Source organism: Rhinatrema bivittatum, chromosome 2 (genome assembly GCF_901001135.1).
Source record: "Rhinatrema bivittatum chromosome 2, aRhiBiv1.1, whole genome shotgun sequence".
Classification (NCBI taxonomy): Eukaryota; Metazoa; Chordata; class Amphibia; order Gymnophiona; family Rhinatrematidae; genus Rhinatrema; species Rhinatrema bivittatum.
Window position 1 is genome coordinate 97958929 of NC_042616.1, and position 27834 is coordinate 97986762.

Sequence of the window (27834 nt, forward strand, 5' to 3'; positions counted from 1 at the left end):
TAGCAGCTCCTATATTGCTGTCCCCTGTGATTGCTGATCTCTTGTGGAAATACATTTGCTTTAGTCATGATTGAGTGTGGATAGAGAGATACCAATCCAAGACTGAACAGCAGGGTAACAGGGCATACATTTGCCTTCAGCAGCTAAGGAAAGCCTTGCCACTCCTGTCAATGGCCTCTAAAAGTACCTACAAATGTGTCCCATAGCAGTGCTCTTCTTGCTGATCCATTACAATAGTCTACCCGGTTCCAGAAGTAGGTCATGAAAAAAGTGATTGCTGCATTGAGTTTGGCTCACAGAGAAATGCCATGGATTGTATAGGCCAGACAGGGTTCATCTCCTTGACATTAGGATGGACATCTTTAATAGGGATGTGCAGAGCAAAATTTTATGTTCATATTTTTTATGTCCGAAAGGGGGTCCCACTTGCGGCCAATATGGACATTAAAAAAATCCAATGAGTTGGGTATATGTACATATGTGCAAAAAAAAAATTTAAACCCCCTCACCCTCCTTAATCCCCCCCCCAGACTTACCACAACTCCCTGGTGATCGAGCGAGGAGTGAGGACGTCATTTCTGCAATCTTTGGCGAGAAGCATGTGACGTCGGTGGCACGTCGAGTGACGCGGCGTCACGTGATTCCCGGCTCGTTCGCGCCGGACGGCTCGTTCGGCCCAAAAAGAACTTTTGGCCAGCTTGGGGGGGCCTCCTGACCCCCCCAAGCTGGCCAAAAGTTCTTTTGGCCAGCTTGGGGGGGTCAGGAGGCCCCCCAAGCTGGCCAAAAGTTCTTTTTGGGCCGAACGAGCCGTCCGGCGCGAACGAGCCGGGAATCACGTGACGCCGCGTCACTCGACGTGCCACCGACGTCACATGCTTCTCGCCAAAGATTGCAGAAATGGCGTCCTCACTCCTCGCTCCATCACCAGGGAGTTGTGGTAAGTCGGGGGGGGGATTAAGGAGGGTGAGGGGGTTTATATTTTTATTTTGGCTCAACAATCGCGATTTCCCACATATCGAACATATCTATGTTCGATATGTGGGAAATCCGATCGTTTATGTCGAATCAATTTTTTAAGTAAAAAAAAAATATGAGTTGCGTTTTACTAATGCGGTCAATCCGAATGCACACCCCTAATCTTTAATAATGCAGTCCAGAAGGCTGCTGAATTCATTATGCATTGCTTTATGGCAAGGGGAGTCTCTGGAAAGTGGAAAGACACTACTGAAGCCTGTGGCATTTTTGGGACACCCAGTTGGGATACACACCTGAAACTAGGGGTAAGTGGTGAGATTGTTGGAACTCAAGTCGGCCTACTAGGGCAGTTCGTGGCCCCTCATTGCCAGTAGTGAGATTGTGTGTGTTATTGGGCATGTGGTGAGGGAATGGTAGTCTGTCTATACTTTGGCTTTTGTGGCTGGGGTGGGGCCATCCTTTTCCCAACTAATGGACAAAGAGGGCTGAATTATGAGGAGAATGGGCCACCCTGCTCTTTTTGTCAACAGATAAAGAATGTATTCAAAGCCTCTTTTTATAAGGTTCACATGCTTCGCCATTTAAAACTTTTTCTATCTGAGCCTGACTTAAAGAAGGTCATGCATGCTTTGGATTATTGGAATGTTCTATATATCAAGCTGCCTCATTCCACACTAAGGGTCCTACAGATTGTTCAAAATGTGGCAGTGAGAATTGTTTTGGGGACTGAGGTTTGAGACCGTACACCCCCTGTCTTATTCAACTTTCACTGGTTGCCTATCTGTTGGAGAATAACGTTTAAGATTCTTATGCTATTGCTTGTGTTTATGACTGTTAATGGGATGACACCTAACAGCTTTAATACTGTGCTTAAGGTTTATAAGCTGGTGTGAGTCTTGTGGTCCTCCTTTGAAGTCTACTGGAGGTGCTGACCATTAGGCAGTTTCATCTCTCTGAGTCCAGGGAAAGGTTATTTTTAGTGGTTAGGTGCTCTTTGTGGAACTCTCTGCCTGAAGAGCTGAAGGCTGAATCTACTGTTCTCAGATTCTGAAAGTTACTCAAAACATACTTATCTGAGCAGGCATTCAATAAATTTAATTAAAATATATGTTTGCTGCAGGTTATTATGTCAATTAGTGTTGTAAGTGGTCAGACTAACATTCACATGTATTTTTAACATGATATTTTAGGTATATTTTGTTTAATTCTTTTTTATGGATGTTTAATTTGTCATCTGCCTAGAATTGAAGACAGAGCGGGTTATAAATTTTTAAATAAATAAAATAATGGACAGGGTGGGGCCTTCAAATGTCCTATGCCAATAACTGTACAGACTTGTGATGAAGATAAAATGGAGAGATAAGGTAATGCCTTCTAATGATCAGTCCTTATGCGGATGTCAGGACCACTCTCTACAATAAACAAGTGTGACTAAATGCTGCAGACATTGTACTAATAAGCATGTTGTATATTCCTTGAGGTTCAGGTTTCAGTTTCAGATGCTAAATACATATGTACAAAGGGCCAGATCTTAAAATCTAAGCGTGGGCATAGATTTGTTCGTGCAACCCGGCACGTAACCCTTTGAAAATCTACCCCAAAGCTGCTTTGAATATTGTCATGACTTGATATTTTTTTTGTTGTTGTATTGATTTGATACCAATATTTCATTTTATTATTAAATTTGAAGTCTGCTTTATGCTGTGGTTAAGCATTTCCAATATAAATGCTATTTTCCTTAAAATCATTATGTAGTTACTCTGGTGTGAAGGAACCAGAGGTCAGGCAAGAGGTTTAAGCAGTTTCTCCAAAATTGGTAATTTCACCATGATGCCCTGCACTCATAGAACCTTGCAACTTGTATTGGTGCCTAAGAACTTCCTCCATTTTGTTCTAGACTGTTGTATGCTGGAAGGATCATGATCAACAAGAAATTGATATGCCCTGTAATTGCTTCATTCCAGAGCTTTTTTTTTTTTAATCATAATGTCGAATAAAAGTTAATTCTGTTCTGATATGATGAACTCTGGATTGAAAAGTAATTTTTGTTATGTAATAATGTGAAATATATGAATCACTAGAAAAGTCTTCCATTTTATTATTCTCTGTAATTCTTTTTATTCCATACAAACTGAATAAAATCTCTTTGAAAACATAATTGATTGATATCCAGGTTATAAAAAAGCCAAGGTGAACTGGCTACAGAAAGGGAGATGTATGGTCACAGGAATCTGGGTGGACATCAAGGGGTAAATCTCTCTCAAGGGAAGAGAACAAGGTGAAGCCAGTTATATTAGCTAACGTAGGGGGTAAGCTAGTGTAGGGATATATCCCATGTTTAACCACTGAAAGCACCCAATATGAATCATAATAGCTATGCTGACTAGTATACTGACAGGCCAAAACACTCTTACAACTAAAGAACTTTTGCCCAGGTGGAAACTTTAAACTGAACTGAAGGATACTTATCAAGATCTTCCTGTTTGTGAGTTCCTGTGTAACTAAACCAAGGCAGAAGGACAATACAACAAGTTAAGCTCAAAAGCAGTTAAGGGAAATCTGGAGGTCAGAGGGACCCCCACCCTTGGATAAAGGGGTAGTATTCTGAAATGGAGAAAGGGGTAGTATTCTGAAATGGAGAAAAGCTGACGTGGCTGACAGCCTTAGTGGCAGAAATACCACCCCCCCCCCCCCCCCAAGAAAAAAGGGTGGAAAGACCTGCAATGTGGCAAAGACCCTCCACCCACCTCATTAATTATGCACAAGCTTATGGATATTTATCAGCTGGAAAGTATGAGTTGGGGGGGGCTAATAAGAGAAAGGGAGTGGACCTGAAAGCAGCTCAGCACTCCCTGCTATTGAGGAGGGAGAAGACGAGGCATGGCCAGGAGACCAGAGAGAGGAGGCACCCTGCCTGGTGTCAGATGGTGATGCGGAATCTGAGGTGATGAGGAGCCAAGAGCAGCCCAGCAGCTTTGCCAGTAACAGACCTGGAAGCAACCTCCTTCCCGGATGGTTCTTCAGACCTCCAGCCAAAGCCTGCTTCAGAGGTAAACAGAGAGAAATTACCTGGAGTTCGGACCAAGGGTAAGTAAGTTAACCATAAGTATTAGGGATGTGAATCGTTTTTTGACGATTTAAAAAAATCGTCCGATATTTTTTAAATCATCAAAAATCGTTAGAGTGCGCGATACAATAGAAATGTTCCCAATTTATCGTGAAAAATTGTTACTCCCGTTATTGTCCACTAATGGGAGTTATTTGGGGGGAGCTTGTCCTAAATATAAATAATTCAGAAATAGTACTTTTCAAAAGAAAATAGTCAGGCGAAAGACTACCCCCATTAGTTTTAAATGATAATTCCAAAATTATAACAGACAGTGCATGATCTAGGTGTTATTATTGAGTCAGATTTAAGTTTTAAAAAACACATATCAAAAAAAATAAAATAACGATATTTTAAACTAATGACACTGAAGCGACTAAAACCATTTTTAAAACAAAATGATTTTAGAACAATCATGCAATCTTTAATTTTTGCCAGCACTGATTACTGCAACACCCTGCTCTTAGGGCTTCCAGCATCAACACTTAGGCCCTTACAATTGTTGCAGAACTCCACCGCTAGAGTATTAATGGGGAAAAAAGGGATGAACAAATAACACCAGTTTTGGATTGGCTGCCTATTGAGTCACGTATCCTTTTTAAGACTTTATGTACTTTACACAACGTGATTGTTGGAGATCAAAATGATTGGCTGAAAGCAGCAATACGGCTTCATACCCCACAAAGGAACGAGATCAGCAAATAAGGGTCTATTGACCATACCCTCAATCAATACAGCTAAATTAACATCAGTACATGATAGAGCTATCTCACTAGCAGGCCCAAAACACTGGAACGAAATGCTACCTGAGCTAAGACTACAGCCAGATTTTAAGAATTTTAAACGGAACTTAAAAACATGGTTGTTCAAAAGAGTGTACAGCATAGGTGAATGATAGTCTTTGAACTGAATTTCTTAGTGCTTTTATCTTTTACGGTTTCTAATTATTTGTTTTAAGATTTTATCTGTATTATTATGTATTTTACCCTTTTAAGTATGTATTTTATCTCAAATGATGTATTTATTTTCTTAAAAAATTGTAAACCATTGTGAAAGTTTTAACTAAACAATGCTCTATAAAATCTGTTAAATAAAAATAAGAAATAAAAATATTTATTTGTAACTCCATCTCCTGGTGCAGGCTTAAGACTGATAGGCCAAAAAACGTCCTGTCACATTACATAAATAACTTTAATTAAATCTAATTTCACACATATGTAAAACATAGAAACATCCTGACTGGCAAAAAGTTGTTACAATTCTAAAAGCAATCCAATACATGATCTCAAATGATCCCAGCAAGGGACCCTTTATCTTTATTAAAATTTCTTAATCACCTAAGAATATACTAGGTGATATACATAATAAAACATGCATAATAAATAACATGAAAACAAAATAACATAAATGCTTAAAAATATAATACAAAATTTACCATAATATAAAAACTACTTGCCTGATGAAATTACAATAAAATTAACTAAAATGCAAACATACTTCTGATAATATAACATAAAAACTACTAGTCTGATGGGATAGCAATAAATAACTAAGGCCTGGATTCATTATTTCTTGCAGAATGATGAATCCTGTGAAAACGGGGGGGCAGGCCTGTGAAAGCCTGCAGCCTTCACCTCATGGCAGTGAAAGCTGGCTGCCAGCTTTCACACCACATAGCGCCACTGTGAAAGGTGGTGCTATTCAGTGTGCTACTGCCGACGATAACGTTACTAACATTTCGCTGGCATGCAATATGGCCTTATCGCGTGCATTAGGGCCCTAATGCACGTGATAAAGCTTTAGAAAATAACCCCCTAAGATACATAAAGAACTCTGATACAGCCAGACCAGCTTAGTAAAACCCCAGCATCATAAATGCTTCAATGAAAAGCATTTCATCAGGGAGAGGCAAGCATGCAAAGTGTTTGTACTGGTCCATATATTGCTGGTGAAATGCACTCTATTCCCCTTTGCCTTAGCTAGTTGCACCTGAATGCTGTAACAGATTGTCTGTGAGTTGCTCCAGAAACAAGCAATCTAGTGCCAGGAGTGTCAAATCCAGGCCACCAATAACAGATGGATTTCTGCCTAGGTCAGCCACCATTCTTTTGGGTTGAGCCCTCTGGTGCTGGTGGCTGGCAAGGCATAAGAAGAGGGCATAGCCCCCAACAAGAACAAAGTGTAAGAGGCCTAGAGAAGAGCGAGGAGCAATAACAAAACACAAATCCGGGAACCCAGGAAGGAGAACAAGCAGGACACTGAATGAAGAGTTTGAAGATGAGGAAGTCTTCTGAATATAGGAATGGAGTCAGAGTTCAAGGACTGAAAGGTAGGATTAAGCTCTAGCAACTGAATGATGAGAATGCCTCAGTATAAATATGTCTTATACAGGAGAAAGATGGCTGACACATGGAAGCAAAGAGCACAGAGCTGGGAGTTTAGAACAGATAGACCAAGGAGCCCATAGTGCTACTTGCAGGCTAGAGGAGTTCTCAGCATCAGATCCTTACATATGCAACTGCAACACTGGCTGTACAGGGAGGAAATAACCTACCTAATAAATGTAGCCCTGGAGCCTACCTACAGAGGCCTACAGAGTGCATTTATTTCCCTGGTGCACTTCATTACTAATTTCAATGCTGCTTGCCTCTTGCCCTGGGTCAGTGATATGGAGTACCACCTTATTTCCTCTATGGTGGGTTGCCACTGCAGATTCATGACAGGGTGCCACTGTCCTACCATCAGACTACTGGAAGGGGTGTGTGATCAGCTTGGGGAAATGTTTTCCCCTTTACAACCCCTGTCCTCTGGATTTTACTTTGTATGGCAAAAGAGGTTGTCAGACCAGTACGGCCACTCTCCCCTGATTCAAATGCTAGCATGTGCTACTTCTGCAGGTGATGCTACATGTTGCCATTTGTCAGATGTCCTAATTGCTTTCTTTGACTGATATTCTTACAGCAATGAATACACTGAGCAAGATGTGGGTCTTTTCTTACTCTAAAGTGTCTCCAGATCAGGGATGTCTCCCACAATCAGTTCTCTATATCATTGTAGTGCTGATGCTGCCTGCGGAGTTGAGGTAGAGGGTGGACCCTGAGGACAAATTCCAGGGGTATCACTCATCCTTTCTACCTGTGCTGCCTGTTCTTCTTGATAGTTGTTCTCAACACTGTCAAAATTATCTATCTCTCCTGGAAGCTAAAATGCTACTGATGAAACCTCCCAAATTTTCTTCAGCTTTTAGTTCTTCAATTTCTAATTCAGGGAATCCCAAACAAGATTCTTCCTCAGAATCAATTGTTAAAAATACTGCCTTAATTGCCTCAGAAGCAATAAACAATGTAGAGGAGCATGCTGCTGGTTTTTGCTGTTGCACTTCTTCTGCACCAGTCCATGCCCCTGCCCTGTAACTGTCATCCTTGTATGACTCTCCCTCCTTTTCCTTCTGCTCCATAACAAGAAGGAGAGAAGCAGGGGGTGGTGGTATATGCTCTCCAAATTTCAACTGTTTCTACTTTGAACTGCTTTTCATGCCTGTCAATCTGTGGCTAAAAGTAGACTTTGTTCAGTTTAGGAGTAGGACTACTACTAGGCTGGGCTAGCTCTGCAGCAAATCCTTGACCCCAGCCAAAGCTGCCATGCTTTCTTCTGCCTTTTCCTCTCAGTTGTATGATAGAATTTGCCTACTGGGGTTTAGATATTACAAAGGAATTTATTAATTGATAATGTACTACCACTCGTAGTACCACTCTGTGTGCATAAATGTCTGTCACACACACTCACACACACACACACACACACACACACATATACTGTGTATATATGTGCTGTGCAATGTACTGCTGATTTAATCCTTTCCACACACACAAAACAGTTAGAAATTTAAACAGAACTTACTAGGCTGGCAGTCTGCAAGACTCTTCTTAATCTTCTTTACTTTTCACTATGTTATCCTCACTGCAGTTTAGTGTTTGGTTAATTGCCAGGTTCTTGTGGCCTGGTTTGGCTTCTGTTGGAAACAGGATGCTGGGCTTGATGGACCTTTTGGTCTGACCCAGCATGGCAATTTCTTATGTTCTTATGTTCTGCACTGCACTAGACACTCAGACAGATATAAAAGCAGTGGTTTAATCTTCACACTCCTCCCGAGTAATCAGAGAAAGAACAGTATTTCTGCCTCTATCTTTATCTTACAGTGAGTGAAATAATTGCAGTAGAAAAGATCAGAAACAGCCTTTTACCAGTGCCAAAGCCAACTTTTTAAAAAGCTTTTTTTGAACTCTCAGGGATCTTCTCTAAAATAGAACCTTCTCTACCAACTACTAGAGAAGAAAAAGAGACTTTCTTGCACATGCCCAGACCTTTCAGTGGCAGGACATCAGCATCACTTGACCCAGATGACAGCTATAGGCTAGTTAAAAAGATGCCTCACTATGACTTATTCTCCATCTCGTCTCTTTATCAAGTTGTCCTGCCTTGGCTCCCAAGAGGATGTGATGTCACACAAGCAAGAACTACATGTGTTTGTTCAGTGCTCACAGCACAGACATAGACTTGAGTGGGAAACATAAACAAATGAGACAAAACTTTTTGTTTAAACTCATGGACACCCTCCATTTGCTTCTTGGATCCACCAGTGAAACAAACATTGACTTATTTGTTTCATTTTATCCATTTGTTTCAAATCAGTGCACATCCCTATTCAGTAAAGATTTTGTATTTTGAACAACAGAACTGGAACAAAAAGTGATATTTTTTGGTGTGACGAGTGTGCAGAAGAGCCCCAGAGAGGGACAAAACCCTGTGGTCCTTGAAAAGACTGACTTTTTTCCCCTGTGAAAAAACTCTAGGAGGTCATGGCGCCCTGTGTAGTCTGTGGCGCTTCCCATATGCCATTGTACCCAAGAGGTGACTGGGATGGTGGCTGCAAGTATAGTAAAAAAAAATGGAAGAAAATCAGTGGAATAAAAATTGCTCAGTTTTTAGACTGATTATCTCCTATTTTTGTTCATTATAATAAATACTGATAAATTCTCAGGGAAACTAAATAAAAACTGAAAACAAAGGACCATAAACTGACTGGGGACTACAAGGCCTGATGCAGGGATCAAATCAGGTAGTGCAGAGCACTATTTCTAAGCTACTAGGGCAGTCCTGTACTATTTGTTCATTGAGTGATTAAACTAGATAGCAGTCTATGGGCAGTGGGCGGGGGAGTGAAGGGGGGTGGGCCTGCGAAAGGCCGCAGCCGTTTGCACTGAGGCGGTGTGATTTTGCCGGCCGCAGTGTGGCCAGCTGCAGCCTTTCACAGCAAATAGCGACCCCATAAAAGATGTAGCTATTCGCTGTGCTACTGCCAGCGATAATGTTCCTCATATTATCGCCGGCAGTGGTGCCATGGCCGACTTCTCTCCCTCCACGACCTGATTCCTCCCCTCCCCCCCCCCCGACTCCTCCCCGCCAGCTAATTTAAATCCTATTGCATGCGAAAAGGCACTTTTCACGTGTGATAAACCTTTAGTAAATAACCCCCTATATTTTCTACTCATGGAAGTTTGCAGATAGTGAAGATGAAATTACACATCTGCATTAAACTGCCTCAACTTTTCCAACCCATTAAATCACATTAGCTACAAGCCAGGTATCAGCATCACATTCTAGTTTGTTATATGAATTTTTCTGCATCAATTACATTTTTTCTCTAAGTCATTTGCAAAACAGAACTTTATTAAATGTCCATGGACTCCTAAGCCTCAGGTGAGTATACATCACTTGGATAACGAATAAATAAAATAAATTATTTTAAATTATTTTATTTGAAATGAACTATCTTCATTGAAACATTGAATATGACAGTATATTATGACTGTAAGGCCCAAATCAGTCTGCCCAACTTATGTACTGGTGTAATACTATAGTCTTCTATTCTTGTTTGGTGTTCTTTCACTTCTTTGTAGCTAAGGATGCACAGTAGTTTGTCACAGACATTTTTAAAACTACATTTCCATTCAGAGACCCAAACTCCTAAGGCACGAAAGAGAAACACTTTAGGGCAGGATTCATCATTCCTCGCGGAATGATGAATCCCGCGAAAAAGGGGGTGGGGGGGTGGGCCTGCGAAAGGCCGCAGCTGCGGTGCGGCCGGCTGCAGCCCTTCACAGCAAATAGCGACACCGTAAAAGGTGCATTAGATCATGCAGCTATTATTCTTAACTATTTTTCACAAATGACATTTTTTTTTACATTTTATTTTTATTATTCTTTGACTCAACAAATATTCCAATTATTATTTATTTGTATTTACTTTACATTTGGCTCATGCCTTTTCATTGGTAGCTCAAGGCGAGTTACATTCGGGTACAGTATCTACGGGGTCAATTCACAGAAAGGTTTTTGGTCTTTAGAAGATGAATTGTGGCAGAATATTATATTTTCCCAGTTAAGGATTCTTCTTAATGTGGATCTGTGGCCAATATTCAGTGTTTTCAAACCCTCAAAAAGATATTCAGAAAGGGATGAAAAAGATATTCTCAGTATGCAGGAGGCAGAGTCTGCCAATTCTCTCCATTAGCAGCCATCTTCATGCCTCTTTTCCTGCTTCAGTGCTAGCAATTCACTCCTTAGATACACAGGGCCTGATATTCAAAGCACGTTCAATGCTATTTAGCTGGAGAAGTGGGATTTATGCGGTCTACGTAGCGGTTTCTGAATATGTGCCCATGTTCAGCGGTGGCTACCTTGCCGTACTAGTCCCTTATGTGGTTAAAAAGTTATCCACATAAGTTGTGAGCGGATCGGGGCAGAGCGAGCTAGCCATACAACTTATGTGGCTAATTGCCGATTTTTGGACTTATTTATTTATTTATTTAACAGTTTTATATACCGAAGTTCTAGCAACAAAGTTGCTAATCAATTCGGTTTACATTGTAACAATAAATTGACAGAATGTAGAATAATGTCTTACAGAGAACAGGGAAGATTTAACTTGGAAATAAATAAAATAACTTAATGAGAGCAATAAATAACTTCAATGGAGCAAGGAAAGTAAAGTTTAAATACAATATAATATAGGAGAATATATATTCGGAATTGTCAGAGTCGGGTCTGAGGTCGAATATTGAAAAGTTCAGAATAGTTATTGGGATTAGGAGAATGCTTGATTAAACAACCAAGTCTTGAGTCTCTTTTTAAAGGTGGGAGTCGATTGTTCCAATCTCAGGTCAGGAGGGAGAGAGTTCCAGAGTTTAGGTCCAGTGGTGGAAAGAGCTCTTTTACTAAGAGAAGTTTTGAGCGGATGGGCCTTTAGCGTGCCTCTCTGGGCTAGCCTCAATGGACGGGAAGAGGTGTGTAGTTGTAAAGGGATAGTGAGTTCAATTGGAGAAGAGTTTTTGATGACTTTGTGGATTATTGTTATGTTACTTAGCTGCATATCTTGTACAGCTGAGCTAGGTCTAACCTTAGCCAGTTAAACTTACCTGGCTAAGCACTCAGTTATATGCGTATATTCAGCTACTCAGCCCTGCTGCTGAATATACATCATATCTTAGTCAGATAAGTTCTATGTGGCTAAATTACTTAACCGGCCAGTTTTGACCCCATAATTTTTAATCATCTCTATCCAAAACTGATTTACTCCTACCTGAGGCAGGCATAATTCTAGCCAGCCACCCCTTTTCTTTCAATAGTTTCCATAATATCCTATGAAAAGAAAAATACATTTAAAATTTTTCTTTCCTTCACATGGAAAAGCATGTGAGCTTACCCCGCTGCACCCATTCGTTTTACTCTATTCATTTCATTGGCATAAAATCCTAAAAACTTCTTGGGAAAAAAGTTGAAAAACAGGCCCATGCAGATGCTGTTTCTCATTTATTTTAAAGAGACAATCTTTTAATTGCTGCAGCACATTGAGGCAAAAGCAACATTGACTGTCCCTTTCTTTTGCACAAGCATCTCAACAAGCTCACTAATCACACATGCTTGCACCCTAGCCCCCCTTTTGTACATTTGTTCTCACCTTCATATATATATTTTATCGGGTCCTTCACTGTACACAGGCACTCACGCTACAGCACTTGCATACATCCAGATACATACCCACTAAATCTACAATATCCACCAAGGAACCAAATTTGAAACTGAACCCCTTCCCCCAACATTAATTAAAAAAAAAAAAAAAAGAGAGAGGGAGGGAGGAAGGAGGGCGTTAAACCTTCTGGTCCTTTCCTAAGGTGAAGGATTGATGGGGGGGGGGGGGGGGGGGAGGATGGAAGGGAGACTGATGCCCTGCTTCCTCCTCTGGGGTACCTTCTCCTCCTTGCGGTGCTCCCCAGAGGTGCGGTGTCAGTATGGCCAGGTGAAGCTGAAAGGACAGTTATGGATCCCAGGCCACATCAGTATGCAGCAGGTGAAAAGCAGAAAAGAAGGCAGTGCATACCACTATACTTGAAATAGAGATCATGTCTTCTTCTACAGAGCAAATCCTTGGGAATGCATTCATGCATCCACTGGTGGGACACCTGATGTGCAGGACACTGGCTCATGGTGAGGCTGCAGCATGCTTTGAAGAATCAGGGGGTAAGCCTTAGGTTGGGAATGTCACGGTCATTAGGGTTATGGCGTACTCACTGTTAAGACACTGTGTTATATGAGTTGGGCAGTAATTGGCTTACTACTGTGCATTTTTGATGAGTTTTGTTGTAAGAAGCTGATTGGAGCAAAGTCTGGATTATGAACCAATGCATCTTTATTTTGTGAATGTAGTGTTAATTATTACAATGTAACTTTATGCTTCCTCAAATTTGTCTCTTGTTGTTTCTGTTAATTGCTTAGTTCGATGTAAACCGAGTTGATTTGATCTGTATCAAGAAATTCGGTATATAAAAGCCTTAAAATTAAATAAACAAATATTATTACAAATGTATGTAAAATTCTTACCTTTGTAGTTATTGCATGTTGTAATCTCTTTGTACCATCATTTGTTGGAAAATGTGGAATAGAAATTATTAAATTGAATAGAGAATAAAAGGCAGAGGAATTCAGATACAATGGGCTAAGAGCTACACTAAGGAGCATGAATAAAGCATGCCATTACAGAGTACACAGATGAGTAAAGACAAATGGAGAGTAATTTTCAATAGTGCGCATAGCTTAGCACATACACGCATATGTAGGTACGCCTAAAGTAATGCCTGTATTTTATAAACTGTGTAGTATGAGTCTCTCAGTTTATAAAATACTGCATAACAGCACCCTAACATTTTCAAGTGAGGACAGAAGTACTTTGTGCTGATTTCACAGTCTGCACATGCTCAGTATGGTTTCCTTGTGTTTATACTTTCGAGGACCGATGTCAAGCAAATGATTTTCCAGGTCTGAAAGGGATAATGAGGCTCATTGATAGACAAGTGAGTCAACTAGTACAGTCCACTGCTCAGAGTCAAGCAGGCCCGAAATGATTCATTATATGCTCTTTATCCGTGATTTCACTGCTATATGGCCTCCTGTGTAATCGCTGCTGTAGATTTAAATAGCAAATAATTTTATTTGTTAGCCCGCTTGAAAACAATTTGCTACTGGCTGCTTTCTGGCAATGAAACATGGGAATTGATAGCTATATATTTAAGATATCATAAAATCCCTAAACCCCATGATTACATCACTCTTCCTTTTATTTTTATACAATGTGCATTGACTCCCTTCAGTCCTACTTACAAGTGAAGGTCATATTATGTACATTGGAGAAACCATAGTAAAATAGATACATAAATAAGTATATTTTAGTTGAATCTAATGTTTTAAACTTTGGTACTTCAGTATAAAAAGATTCCTCAGCCAAATCATTTAAGATTTATATGACTTTCTGTACTGTGTATTATTTTGCATTGACTTTGTGTAAGATTTTGAAAGGCAGTTTTGTGACTTTGCATTTATGTGTTTGTGTGTGTGTGTGTGTGTGTGAGAGAGAGAAATTTAGCATGACTATAAATCATAGTTCTGTCTAGGAACAATGACTTCTTACCAACAACATTTATTGCAGATCCTGCACATCAATGGATTATTAATAATTCATATATACAAAGTCTGAATTTAGAAATTAATGGGTGAAAATCAGAAAAAATGGCAGACTTTTAAGATTCCTTCTTTTGAGTATGCACAGTATCCTAATGGGAGTCATTCAAATGAATTTAAGCTGAATTTTTACCATTAGTCATACCCCTCAGAAGAATCAGTCTCTGATTAACTAATTTGGCACTGTACAGCGGGTCTGGTGCCAAGTTTGATCAGACTTTTGCAGTAGCTCAGCAGTATAAGAAAGAGGCACTGAAGGCTAGAAGTGATGTTGACTCAGCTTTTAGAGTGCTGCCAATAAGGTAGTGATTTTTGAGCTCCGTAAATTCCATTTCAAATGAAAATCCATGATGATTTACATGCACTGCTCATTTTCACATGGCTCATTAAGCCTTGATAACATTTCTAGAATGGGCTGTACAGTAATTTAAAATGCAGGTTTTCATAGAGATTATTTTTATTTACTTGTTCCGTTAAATCTTGTATACCAAAAAAGCCAAACTATCTTGCTAACAGCTATGTGATCATTTGTTTGGTCTAGGGGGACTAATATTTAGTGGAACAATTTATTATTATTGTTTAAATGAAAATATGACTTTATTCCCGGAAGGAATAGTCAATATAAATTTAAAACAATAGTCATATGAATTCTGCTTGAATGTTTAATTTTAAATATACTGAGAGAGAGGGAAATAAAAAACATCTCAGCAGTAAAGTTTAATTTAAAACATCTACTATAAAAAAAAAAATCAAGATTACTTCATAACAAGTTCATTTCACAGCAGGGGACGCAATTAGTTTGAGGACTTGAATACAGGTGATTTTTAACCTCAATTCTTCTCCTACCCATCCAGAGTCCATGATCCTAGCACGTACCCTCTGCCATGTTCCACACTCAGATTATCTTATTTGAATCATGGCCCTTGATATTTTGATAAAAGGTATTGATCCACATCTTTTTTTGGTCTTCCTCTGGCCCTTTTAACCTCTACCTGTATTTCCAGTTCTTTCCTGCTGCTGAAACTTGTGTCTCTTCCTTCCATATGTTCAGTCTTTTCCATTCTTCTTTCCTTCATCTTCATCCTCTCTGAAATCTTAGCCACCATTAGCTTTTCCTAACTCTGAGCCAGTTCGAATGCTCCTTTTCATCAACTGATGCCACTGTAGGTACTTCAACACTATCACATGTTAATGGGGAAGTGCCCCTATTGGTGCCATTTGGCAATGAGTGACAATGCGAGCAGGAAGGCTGCATCTTCTTTCCTGTCCACGAAGACTGGAACACTCTGGAAGGATAAATGCACCTTTCACAGAGTCTTGGGGTGGAGAGGGAAGGTGAATGGGTTTGAATGCAGGGAAGCTCAGTGGTATAGGTTGTCAGGGGATAGGGGGAATGTGGAGGAGGCTTGGGGTTCTGGGGCCTTGGGGGGGGGGGTTTCTTATGGAATCGGTTGCCAGGCTCTGGAGGGGTGGGGGTGGGGGGACCTTGGGGAGCATCTTTTGTAATCGAATACTGGACTTGAGAATGGGGGCACACAGATGGGTATATTATTTTTGAATCACAGGTTGCCAAACTTTGGTGATTCCCTTCTCTGGCCCAGGAGGTAGGAAGAGAGGAAAGGAAGGTTGGGGATGATCTGGATGGGGTTGAATGTTTTAGCAGGAGGGAGGGAGGAAATCTTCCATTCCAAGCAGCTGTTCAATTTGTTCCACATAGCACAGGGGATTTTGGTCCTTATTTGGCAAAGAAGCTAACTAACACGAGGTTCTAGATGCAAAATAGTGTGGAGAGTCAGCATTCCATGCTATTTTGTGAGAGCTGGCAAAGCTTTAATTTGCATTTGATGTTCCTTAATTTGCAAGCATAGTCTCAAATTTTGGCGAGCCCACATAAACATCTGTAAGGATATCTTTATTGTCTTGCATAGCATGCTATTTTTAGTATGCTGTGCACAAGAGGGCCTTAACATGAATGGTAAGGTTAACTGCATAGGTCTCTAAGTGATCCATTACCAAAATTTGAGATCCCTACTAAAAGCAGGCCCATCCATTTAGACAAAACACAATAGGCTCAGAACTTTCCTTATTCCATCAGTGACACAATCACCCTTATAAGGTCAATATTCTTTTATCCATTTTGTGCAAGCTGTCTAATGCTATTGACAGACTCTCACACAATTTGATAATAGAAACATAGAATATGACAACACATAAGAACCATAGGGCCCATCCAATCTGTCCATATTACTTCCTGTTGCAATGCCTTACAATGTAGCTGAACTTGGACTTTCTTTCACTTTTTTGCGGCTAATGATCTTCTGTACTTATCCCATGTCTTCTTAAATTATTTTACTGTTTTTCCCTTCATTGCTGCTACTAAACATCTGCTTCATAAATCCAGCACCTTTTTCCAAAAGTATTATTTTCTGATGTTAGTCTTGAATCTACCACCATTTATCTTTATATTATGCTCTCTTGTTCTAGAACATTCTATTCACTGATAAAAAATTTCTTGTGCATTATTTGTATCTTTGAGGTATTTGAACATCTTTATCAAATTCTTCCTCTCTCTTTTCTTCTCTTCCTTAGGGTATACATATTTAGGTCTTTAGGTCTCATTTCATAGGGTTTTTAGTGCATTCCTGTACCAGTTTGATAGCCTTTCTTTGGTCTGCCTCAACTCTGTCTAAAAGAAAGGCATAAATCAAATCAAAGTAAGTAAATAAATAAAATATATTCTTTTAGAGGTATGGTTTCTGAAATTGGACACAATCAGGCTGGCAGGAAGAGCAACACTTAATAGCATGTCATTTCTTCTACAATTGTGGGATAGTCTAGCAGTATGGGCAGTGAGATTATGGGATCTTGCAGCTCAAATCACAAGACTGGCCCTATGCAGCAGAGGATATAGATGTGCTTTTAAATGCTAGTCCTGCTGGCTGAGGGGGGGGGGGGGGGGGGGAGGGCTAAAAAATATCTGGGGGATATAGCCACCAGTGGGGGGAGGGGAGGGAGCAACTGAAACTAGCCAGAATCAGGGGTACATTTCAGTAGTCCCACATCATATAGGACAATGGCAGGGAGAAAGAGACTGGGATGGTGGGGGCAGAGAGAAAGAGATATACATGTAGTGGTAGCGGGGGACAGGAAACTGTACATGGGATGGTGGAGGTGCAGGGAGAGGGAGGGGGAGGGAGGACTCAAGATGGAGGCAAGAAGTGGGAGAAAGATCCAGCTTAGAGGGATAGGATCCAGGATAAGGTAGGAGGAAAAGGGAGTGGAAATCCACAGAGGGAGGAGGACTGGGCCTAGTAAACAAAGAGGGGGAGAGGGAAGATTGAGAGTGTACAGGTGATCAGGATGGGGCAGACCAAACCTGGGGATAAATTAGGGTAAAGAGAGAAAGGACATGGAGATGGAGATGGAGAAACCTGGAGAGGGATTTGGGGATGGAAGGATAAAGAGAGAGTGAGAGAGAGCGAGGAACTGAGATTGCAGAAAAAAGGGGTTGGAGTGAGGGGAGAGGGTGAGTGACATAGCAAGAGCCTGAGTTGTTGAGGGGTCGAAAGGCAGAAGAAAGGAAGGCTGTGGTTGGTGTGAATACAGATGGTGGAAATGGGGGATTATGGTGAAAGGCAGAGAAGGAATCAGGAGACTGAGAAAAAGTAAGAATGGGGGAAAGGGAAAGGAGATGAGAGAGAGAGAGGGGAAGAAGGGCTAGTAAAGGCTAAGACTGGTAAGTTGGAACACTGGCAGAAAAGTGAAAGAGGAAAATAGGGAGATAATAAGGATTGGAAAGGACAACTGAGATAAGAGAAAGAAAGGTGAGGGAGCATATAAAACAATAAAAGTTGTGGAGATATGGCAAAGAAAGAGAGGTAAAGAGATGGGTATAGGTAAAGAGGAGGATGGTTGGTGAAAGAGTCAGCTTGGGGATGGTGGGGAGTGAGAAAATCAGAATGAAGGTAGTAGTTGGGGTTAAGAAGAGTGGAGCCAGATATCTACAGATCAGTGACAGGAAGAAAGAAGGCTAAAAGAAGGCAATGAAAGGGAGAATTATCATAGATAGATTTTGAGGCGGGGTGAGGGGGTTAATGACTACCCTAATGCTCCTGATGCTGAAACAGCCTGGAATGGCCTGGGGAATCAACTGCGCCAGGGCCCCATGATGAGTGTGAGGCACTGGACAGTGCTGATGGTCCCCAGAGATCCTCTCCTTCTCCAATTGGCATATTTCTGCTTTCAAACTGGAAGCACAAGATTAGAGGAATGAAGTGACTATGAGGATCAGCAGCACTGTGCATGTTCCAAGTTTCCATGACCTGTGCTGCTGGCTATTAGGTAGCAAAGATAGAGAACAAGAGGCAGAAAATAGTGATTAAAAGTAGAGGAGGAAGGAGAGAGGTGTTGCACCCGTCAGTCGCAGATGGCTGCGACCTCTCATGCTCACCTCTTTTTTCCCTGCACTGTCAATCATTGAAAGAGTGGCAACCTCCGCCAACCAATGCCGACCTCCCTGGCATCCCCGGGATGGCGAGGGTGCTGCCGACCACCATCTTACTTCCGGAATCACCTAGGCGCGTGCGCAGGGCCTTCTTTTGTCTATGTCATGGCGGGAACCTCGGAGGCGTCCCGACCCGATGATGTCAACCCGCTGGTATATTTAAGCTGACCTGCCCACTGCTAAGACGAGTTAGCAAGGAGTTCTCTCATTGTTAAATCCGCTCCACTTTGGGATCTTCCCTTCTAGTACCTACTCGAGGCATTGAGATGCTCTGGGAACCCTCTTCACGGGGGCCTTTCTGCATCTTGGCTATCTGCTCTTTGGAGGGCCTTTTTGCCGTGGACTTTGCCTAACCCGACCCTCGGGTTCCATTCCTGGAACATCCTTCTGTGAGTACCTTCTTCAGCTTCCTCCGCTTTCTATGGAGTTCTACAGTGTACCCCGTTCCTCGGGCTACTACTGTTCGTCAGCATACTTCTTTTACCTATCCTGAGTTTCAGGCTATTGTTACCTCTACTCGAGATCCTCTACCTGGTTCCTGTATCTCCAGACCTCTGCTACATCATCTACTGAACAGCTATACTCGGCATACCCTGCGCTGCGGACCACTACCGGATCTGCTCTCAGAGGTATCTCCACCAGCCTACATGAATCTCCTGGTGTACCCCGCACTGTGGGCCACTACCGGACCTTCGCATCTACAGTACTACCCTGAGAATATCCTGCTCAAGAACTGTCTTATTGCATTTCACGATCCTCGGGTTATGCATTATCTTTTCTCCCTAATAAAAGTTCTTTACAGTTGTGTTCTATATCGCTGAGACCACGTCCACTGATGGTGAGGCCCACAGGGCTCCTCCCTGTGGGTGGAGACATCGCTCATCTCAGCCCAGGGTTCACAATTTCCAACAAAGTCATAACAGATTGCTAACTCCATGGACCCAGCTCAGCTCCATCCCTTCAGGCCATTCCTGGCCTGGCCCAATGTCTTGTCGAACAACAAAGGACACTAGAGATTCTGGCTAACGCCTTTAATCAGCTAAACTCCCAGCTGAACTCCACAGGAATGCCTGACAAGGCCATTTCCTCTCTACCAGTGATGCCTGTACGACTCTCCGTACCCTTGCCAGCACCTACACGCTTTACAGGTGATCCCCTATTATGTAGGGGCTTTCTAAATCAGTGCTGGATGCACTTTTTGCTTCAATCTACTTATTTTCCAGATGTAGTCTCCAAAACTACGTACATACTATCACTTCTAGATGGAAAATCCCTGGCCTAGGCTTCACCCTCTGGGAACGTAATGACCCTATACTCCAGGTATTGACGGGATTTCTCACACTCTTTCATTCTGTATTCAATGATCCCGCCCATAAGACTGTTGCTGGATCAACCCTTCTACACTTACAACAAGTACCAAACCTTTGACTGATTATGTTATTGAGTTTAAAACCTTATCATCTGAATTGCATTGGGACATGGGTTGCCTACGGGCTGCTTTCCTGGAGGGTCTTAACTCTCACATCAAAGATGAATTAGTGGCACGTGATCTCCCCAAAGCCTTGGACTCTCTCATTGATCTTGCTGGATGAATCTATCGTCGACTGTGTGAACGCTCTCAAGAGATAAAGAGTTCCAAGAAGATGTCATCTGGAGTTTCTCACCCTCGTCCAATGCCAGTTACTCAGACCACTCCGACTCCCAATATTGAGGAAGAAGAGCCAATGCAACTAGGGCAGAGCCATTTTACATCTTAAGAGAGACATTATCGAAAGAGACTTGGCCTTTGCATGTACTGTGGACAACCTGGCCACGCGATACCCTCCTGTCCTATCTGTCCGGGAAACTTGCAGACCTAGGATCAGCTGGAGGACTCTTCCTAGGTCTAAATTCTCCATCTCCTCCATTGAAACTTCCAGTCTCTATTATTTCGGATGCCCTCGAATTCCACACTCATGCCCTCATGGACTCTGGGGCTGGTGGGAATTTCATACTTGGCCAACTCATAGAGCACCTATGAATTCCTATTGTTCGGACACCCACACCTCTACTACTGTCATCGATACATGGCGTGCCCTTGCCTGGTGAGGTCTCTTACACCACTCTACCTCTTCGTCTCCGCACAGGGTCTCTGTAATCTGAGACCATTACATTTTTAATCCTGGATAAGGCTATACATCCAGTGGTACTCAGAATACCATGGCTCCAGATCCATTCGCCCCAATTTGATTGGAGTACCCTCAAACTATCCCAATGGGGAAAAGCCTGCCATGGAAGATGCCTAGAAGCAGTGACTCCTATGCCTGTTTGGCTATCACCACCTCCCTTCCAGGTTTACCTCCATAATACCAGTCTTATCAGGATGTGTTTTCTAAACAAGCGGCCGATACCCTGCCACCTCACCGATCCTTTGACTGCTCCATCAAATTAGTACTGGGTTCCGAACCTCCTAAAGGAAGGATATACCCACTTTCTCTATCCGAAAAAAAGGCTATGTCTACTTACATTCAGGAGAACTTGGCAAAGGGCTTCATCCAGCCTTCAAAGTCCCCGGCTGGAGCCGGATTCTTTTTCATGGGTAAAAAGGACGGATCTCTCCACCCATGTATAGACTACAGTGGCTTGAATGAGATCACTATGAAGGACTGCTGCTACCCACTGCCACTGATCTCTGAAATTTTTTATCGGCTCCAAGGAGCCAAAATATTCACAAAGCTGGACCTCAGAGGAGCATATAATCTGGTTCGCATACACCGGGGCGATGAATGGAAAACAGCATTCAATACCCGCGAAGGCCATTTTGAATACTTGGTCATGACCTTTGGCTTTTGCAATGCCCCGGCCGTGTTCCAAAACATGATGAATGAAATATTCAGAGACATGTTGTATGACTCCGTAGTAGGGTATTTAGACAATATATTGGTCTTTTCGCAGAATCTCCAGACTCACCATTTAGATGTCTCCAAGGTTCTTCAGAGATTCAGAGATAACCATCTATACACCAAATTAGAGAAGTGTGCTTTCCACCAGGAGTCCGTTCCTTTTTTGTGATATGTAGTATCTAGTCAAGGGTTCCAGATGGATCCGCAAAAGACCAACAACATTCGGGACTGGCCCCAACCTACTGGTCTAAAGGTTCTACGCCACTTCCTCGGCTTCAACAACTTTATTCATTCATCACTACTGCACCTTCACCGCACCTCTGACTGCCATGACACGCGAGGGAGCCAATCCCTCTCAATGGTCCTCCGAAGACATAACTTCCTTCCAGGAACTCAAAAAGGCATTTCTTCAGGAACCATGTCTACACCACACTGATCCTCGATGACCTTTCGTAGTCGAGGTAGATGCCTCGGATGTTGGAGTAGGTGCTGTCCTCAGCCAGCATAGTGCCACCCATACGCTCCATCCATGCTCTTTTTTCTCCTGGCGCTTTTCCACTGCCAAGCAAAACTATGGTATAAGAGGTAAAGAGCTACTTGCAATCACATTGGCATTTGAAGAGTGGCGCCCATGACTCAAGGGTGCTCAACACCAGATAATGGTTTTTACGGATCATAAAAATCTTGAATATTTTGAACCACAGACAAGCCCGCTGGTTGTTTTTCAACAGATTCAAGTTCCTTTTGAGGTATCGCCCAGCAGACAAAGAAACCTATGTGGATGCTCTTTCCCACTCGTTTACTCCAGACGACACCCTGGACACTCCACATCATATCATTAACCCTACCAAGGTGCTCCTCGCAGCCAAACACACAGTCCCAGCTGGAAGAACAGTGGTACCCCGGGCACTCAAGAAGAAAGTCCTCAGATGGGCTCACGATTCGCTCATTGCAGGTCATCCTGGTCAATCCAGAACTCTGGACACTTTGCAAAGATACTACTGGTGGCCATCAATGAAGGAGGACATACAGACCTATATAGAATCATGCTCTACATGTGAAAGACAGAAACCATATGCCGGTCGTCCCTGGGGACTTCTCCAACCTTTGCCCGCTCCCACATATCCACGGACTTTATCATTGACCTACCTGTGTTTAGTGATAACAAACACAGGTAGGTCAACTGTTGACTGGTTTTCCAAAATGGCTCATTTTGTGGCATTACCATCTGCTCCTGAACTGGCGAAATGTTTTATCCGCCATATCTTCCAGTTACATGGCATGCCTAAGCACATCCTCTCTGACTGAGGAGTACAATTCACAGCCAAATTCTGGAGATCTCTGTAAGAAATGTGATATCTCTCTAGATTTGACATCTGGGTACCATCCCCAAGCCAATGGACAAACCGAAAGGATGAACTGCACATTAAAGTAGTTTCTCCAGTCCTATGTCAACTCAAATCAATGGGCCGAACTGCTCCCCTGGGCAGAATTCGCGCTGAACTCTCATCCTTCAGCTTCCACAGGATCTTCACCCTTTCAACTTGTTTATGGTCGCCAGCCTTTACCTCCATTACCAATACCTCTATCAGTATCCTCTCCAGCCACCCAAGCTTCAGCACAGGAGTTACATCAGCTATGGGAACATACAAAAGGGCTTCTCTATAAAGCTGGACAACAAGTGAAGAAGTTTTATGATGCCCATCATTGAGTAGCTCCACAAGCTATAGCCCGGGGGACAAGATATGGCTGAGTATCCACTTCCTTCGTCTCAAATTGCCTTCAGTTCGCTTTGCACCTCAGTATATAGGACTTTTTCCTATACTCCATCACCTGGGTCCAGTCTCGTACAGCTTACATTTACCATCATCTCTAAAGATCCACAACACCTTCCACATTTTGCTTCTAAAACCGCTCATCATATCAGAGTTTTCTAAGAAGACACCTGAGTCGCAACCCCTTGCTGCCGAGGAGGACATTACCTACCAGGTTGATGATATTCTTGATGTGCAGAAACATGGAAGACACTGGGGTAGATTTTCAAAGGGTTACGTGCGTACCTTACACACGTAGCCCTGAAAACCTGCTCCTGCGCGCACCCCGGGATGTGCGTATGTCCCGGGGCTTTGAAAAAGGGGCAGGAAAGGGGCAGGGGCATGGGCATGATGCCAGTCCAGGGGTGGTCCGGGGGTGGGACCGAGGCTTCTGGCACAGCGGCTGTGCCGGGGGATGGTGCACCGGCAGCTGGCTGGCGCGTACAAGATACACCTGCCGGAGGCAGGCATAAATACTTGAAGCAAAGTGGGCGGGATTTTGGTAGGGCGGGGGGGTGGGTTAGATAGGGGAAGGTGGGGGGGAGCAGAAGAAAAGTTCCCTCCGATGCCGCTCTGATTTCAGAGCAGCCTCGGAGGGAACGGGGAAAGCCATCGGGGCTCCCCTAGGGCTCCAGCACATGCAAGGTGCACAAGTGTGCACCCCCTTGTGCGCACCGACCCCGGATTTTATAACATGCGCACAAATGTACCCTGCGTGCACTTATTTTAAAATCTACCCCACTGGGAATACTTAATATCAGGGGAAGGATTCGGACCAGATATAAAATAGCTGGGTGCCTGCCAGAAACTTCCTGGACAAACAACTGAATAAACAATTTCATCTGGCTTACCCCAGGAAGCTGAAACCCCCAGGGAAGGGCACTACTGCTGCGCCGGTCGCAGATAGCTGCGACCTCTCATGCTCACCTCTTTTTTCCCTGCATCGTCAATCATTGGAAGAGTGGCGACCTCCGCCAACCAACGCCGACCTCCCCGGCATCCCTGGGATGGCGTGGGCATTGCCGACTGCCATCTTACTTCCAGAATCACCTAGGCGCACGCGGCCTCCTTTTGTCTATGTCATGGCGGAAACCTCGGGGGCATCCCTTCCCAATGACGCCAACCCACTGGTATACTTAAGCTGACCGGTCCACTGCTGAGACAAGTTAACAAGGAGTTCTCTCATTGTTAAATCCACTCCACTTTGGGATCTTCTGTTCCAGTACCTACTTGAGGCATTGAGACCCTCTGGGTACCCGCTCCACGGTGGCCTTTCCGTGTCTCGGCTATCTGCTCCTTGGAGGGCCTTTCTGCCTTGGACTTCACCTAACCCAATCCTCGGGTTCCGCTCCTGGAACTTCCTTCTGTGAGTACCTTCTTCAGCTTCCTCCGCTGTCTACATTGCTGGAGTTCCATGGTGTACCCCATTCCTCAGGCCACTACCATTCATCAGCATACCTCTTTTACCTATCCTGAGCTACAGGCTATTGTTACCTCTACTCAAGATGCTCTACCTGGTTCCTGTATATCCAGACCTCTGCTACATCACCTACTGAACAGTTATCCTCGGCATACCCTGCGGTGCGGGCCACTACCGGATCTGCTCTCAGAAGTATCTCCACCAGCCTACAGGAATCTCGTGGTGTACCCCGCACTGTGGAGCCACTACCAGGACCTTCGCATCTACAGTACTACCCTGAGAATATCCTGCTCAAGAACTGTCTTATTGCATTTCACGATCCTCGGGTTATGCATTATCTTTTCTCCCTAATAAAAGCTCTTTACAGTTGTGTCCTATGTCACTGAGACCATGCCCACCGACGGTGAGGCCCACAGGGCTCCTCCCTGTGGGCAGGGACATCACTCATCTCGGCCCAGGGTTCATAATTTCCAAGAAAGTCATAACAAGAGGAGAAAGATGAAAGAGACATAAGAAGAAAGGAAAGAGATGTGGTCTAATAAGGGAGAAGAGCAATGGGAGGGGAGAAATGGAGAAGAGTGATGGAGAAGAGAGAGAGCAGATAGATGAAGTAGGGAGATATTGGGGTTGGGAAGAGGAGAGGGGGATGTAAGAGGAGATGTGGAGAAAGGTGAGAGATGAGGAATGGATGAGAGATGTCTAGGATGGGATGGAAGTGGAGCTTGGGGAGGGAGAAAAAGAAAGATAAAGAGGTAAGAAGAGTGGTGTTCAGGAGAGAGATGGGCGGGTTAGAGGAAAAGTGAGATGAGGGAAAGAAGTGAGGGATGTGTGATAGGAGCAGGAAGAGAGCAGTATGTGAGAGAAAGGGAAGAATGAGTGTGTGAGGAAAAGGTATGTGTGAGGAAGAAAGAAGTAAGAGTTCTGCGTGAGAGAGAGAAGAGGAGAGAACGGTATAGGTAGGATAAAGAGGAAAAAAACCCAAAAGAAATGGGACAGAAGAATGACATAAGCAAAAGAAAGATGGCAAGTAGGTGGAAAAGAATAAAACAGGTAACAGAAGAAGGAAACAAATCAAAGGGGGCAGGGAATATGGACTAGATAATTGAAAATAAGAAATGTTAACAAAAGGATAAAGAGAACAGGAAAGACACTGAAGAAGGATCATCAAAAAGCAAATAGAGATGATAAAGAGAATAGAAGATCAAGAAATACAAAGGTTTGAAAATATTGTATTGACATTTTCCTGCAGCCTCAGCTGACTAGGTGGGAGAGTTGAGGCTGGTGGGGATAGAGAGAATCAGGGTGTGCCATGTTTGGGAGAGAGAGAATGACTATCAGGGTGGGAGGAAGAAGCTGCAGCTTTCCTCACTATTCCATGACTATCTAAGGGGTGAGGGAAATTCCCCTCCCCCACTGCTGGTCTGACCTCACTACTCCTTCTCCCCCCCCCCCCCCCAACTAAGTAGGCAAACTATGCCTAAGAAGGTTAAGGAGGTGAAAATGTGGAGCAGACAGAACTGGAGGAGGAGAAGAATAGGATGAAACCTAACTATGCAAGAGAGAGGCAGAGAAGGGCGAAGGAATGGTGTGAGGAGAAGGTGAGATCAATGTCAGAAATGGATGTAGGGGAGAAAGTGAAGCAAACAGGAGCAGAGAGAAAAAAGAGAAAATGGAAAAGAGACCTAGAAGAAAAAGGCACTAAAGCAGAAAAAAGACAAGGACCAATGTGATTAGAAAAAATAAAATGTCCAGACAACTATGGTAGAAAATATTTTATTTTACATTTAGTAATTGGAATATGTCAGTTTTGCAAATATGCATCTCTGATATCTTTGTACACAAGGAAGTGCATTTCTATTTTTCTTTCTCCAGGGGTGCACTCCATGTAGGGTCTGACTTCTTGGATTTCCAGTTCAGTTTTGTCTACTTTTTTTTTTTTCTTTAACTTATGGTTCCTTATTCTGTATTTGGTGTGGGTCTGTCTGTGTTCTACATGTGATCAAGGTGAGGTACTTTGCTAGTGTTTAGTTTCTGTGGAGGGAACTGTAGCAGTCCAGCTTGCTCTGTTTTCTCACTAGGAAGTGTATTGGTATGCTAGGACATAATGTAATATTTCCAATGCTGCCTTTCATAGGCAGGACTTTTTTTTAAATTCTGGGAGTGGTGTTTTGGTAGGGCACTTTTGCTATTTAGGTTTGGAACGTGTTTTTTTATTGTTTTGTATTATTTACAAAGTGTCTGGTAGTGGAGAGCTTGTGTTGCTTTTACTGAAGTGATTCCAGAATTTGCATATTATGCACATTGAGAGAATGCCTTGAGGGAGAGGAATCAAGGGGGAGAGAAAGCCTGGAGGGGATTAGAAGTAGGGAAAGGAAGAGAGAGAGTACAGGAAGAGAGGGAGTAAGAGTGCGAGAGTGCTTTGAGGAGAACTGTGAAACTATATCCGAGTGCAGTGAAGAAGCAAAGAAAAACAATGGCAGTATAAAAAATCATTTTCTGGAACTGACCAGAACTACAGAATGTTGAAGTTGTAGGTACTATGGAATGCAGAACCATATAAAAGGTCACTTTCTGAATGCTATCTTAGCTCCAGACTCATCTTACAAGAAGTTAGTATTTAACATATAAGAAACAAGAAATTGGCATCAACCAGTTGGAGAAATATGTTAGCTAAGTAACTAATTAATTAGTATGTAAGTTAGAGGTGGTGACCTATTTTACCTAATATATCAGTGAAAGATCTCTGAGTCTGCTTTTGCTTCAATTTGCTGATCATTTACAATTCTGAGATATCTTACTTTTGAATAAAGGATTTTTCTCTCTTGTTAGATGGTCAATATTAAGCATTTCCTTCAGCCCACAATGAGTGGGGAGAAATCATTTGGAGGGAGAGGAGGAGGACAAGCAGTGTGTCTGGAGGAGGGGGAGGACAGATTGAGGATCTGGAGGAGAGATTGTCTGACGGGTAGAAGAGAATGGATAGCGAGAGGGGGGAGAAAAGGATGAACACCTTGGTCTGCAGACCTGCAGACCAAGGTGTTCAAGCTCAGGGATTCTTG